Here is a 2,040-nt window from a genome sequence, read left to right on the forward strand (position 1 = left end):
TTGGATTTCCATTCATTCATTGTTGCACTTTTCTCCCTGCTCACACCCCCCAACCCCAGTTCACTCTTCTCTTTGAAAAGTAAAAGAAAAATTCTTTAATTGTTGTACAGTCACCCCTCAAGTCCACTCCACTATGCAGCCTTTGTTCTGGAATCTTATCATGACCATAATACCCAATTATATATCGCTTTTAAATAGTTCTTTCCCTCATCTGTTTCAATATAGTATACATAATTTATCCAGTCTTTCTCAGTCTTACCCCAAACCTGATGTCAGTCCTGTTTTACAACAGTGACCCTATGCAGCATTTGTCCTTTTGTGACGGAGATATTTCACTCAGCATAATGTCCTCCAGAGTCACCCATTTTGTATAATATTTCTTTAGTTCCTTGTTTTTCATTGCAGCATAGTATTCCATTGTGTGCATATATCACAGCTTCTCTATCCATTTATTTGTTGATGGGCATTTGGGTTGTTTCCAACTCCTTGCTATTGTGAACAAAGCCACAATAAACATGGGTGTGCATATATCTGTTTGGGTGGTGGTTATGCTTTCTTTAAGGTAAATTCCCAGTAGTGGAATTGCTGGATCAAATGATATTTCTATTTGCATCTTTTTGAGAGAGCGCCATACAGCCTTCCCAGAGACCTCTTCTAATCCTAGAAATCTTCCAACTCACAGATGGTCAAGTGTCTACTTCAGAACATCACCCCAGACATGTATGTACCAAAGAGGGAAAAGGCTCACGGGTGTCCTTGTCTTAGACAGACAACAAGCTTGTTTCCAAGAGCACACGCACGTGGAGGACCCCCCCAGGCTCCCCAGTACATAAACACCCCTTTCTTGGGTGGTGGTTTTGTTGTTTGCTTGTTTTTTTAAAGAAACTTACTTAAAAGGGTCTATTTCCTCCTGCACCAATTCAATGGCAAACTACTATTCAAACTTCAAGACCAGGCTCAGACAAAAAGCCTCCACTTGAACTTTCCCGGACGCTTCAGAGGGAGCTCTGGCCGCTTGGTGGGAAGGATCTGTGCGGCCAGTGCACAGGCGATCAAATCGGTTCAAACCCACCAGATGCATTCCGGGACGAGGATGAGCTGGGAGTCTCCTCATGAGAGACTTACTGCCTCTGAAAATTTGCTGGGGGCTGGCCAACTAGAAGCAAGATGTGTTTTTTTTCTCTTTCCATTAGTTTATTTATAAAATTCTGATACAAATTGGAACAAATTATTTCATTTTCCCTCATCCCCCTCCCATCAAATAGTACAACCCAATGATTAATCCCCCTGCCCCACTGCACATCCCAGTCCCTCTGCTTCCAGCCTCTCCCACCCCTCCTGGATCCTTATACTCATTCTACAATAGCGATCTTATACAATATTTATCCTTACAGGACCGAGGTAGTTCACTCGGCATAGTGCTCTCCAGTCCCTCCCAAGTTTGGTAATAATTTACAATGTTACTGCTCCTACATGCTGCATAGTATTCCATTGTATGAATGTGTCATAATTTCTCAGTCCATTCGTTTGTGGTTGGACATTTGGGCTGTTTCCATTTTCTTGCGATGGTGAATAATGCTGCTATGAACATTGGTGTACAAATCTCCGTTTGTGCCTCAGTTCTCATACTCTCAGGGTAGATTCCAAGTAGTGGAATACCTAGGTCATATGGAAGTTCTATGCTCAGCTTTTTGAGGAAGCGTCAAACTGCCTTCCAGAATGGTTGTTCCATTTTACAATCCTCTCCAACATCTATTACTTGCTGCCTTGTTAAACTTTGCCACTTTTACAGGAGTGAGATGGTACCTCATTGTGGGAGTTTTTTGGTTTTTAAGATTTATTTATTTTTTTTAGGATTTTTTTTTATTATTTTAGTGTGCGTGTACCGTTAAATCAGATCTGACTGGTACAAGAGGAGATTGCCCCTCCTTCCCCGGCAGAGCATCTGGTGGATTCGAACCGTGCACCTCTGGGATTGTAGTTGCAGCTTCTTGCCACTAGGCCACCAGAGCTCCCCTGATTTATTTATTTTTTAATTTT

The sequence above is a fragment of the Elephantulus edwardii genome, unplaced genomic scaffold (assembly GCF_000299155.1).
Source record: "Elephantulus edwardii isolate Elephantulus edwardi_28Jun2011 unplaced genomic scaffold, EleEdw1.0 scaffold00236, whole genome shotgun sequence".
Taxonomy (NCBI): domain Eukaryota; kingdom Metazoa; phylum Chordata; class Mammalia; order Macroscelidea; family Macroscelididae; genus Elephantulus; species Elephantulus edwardii.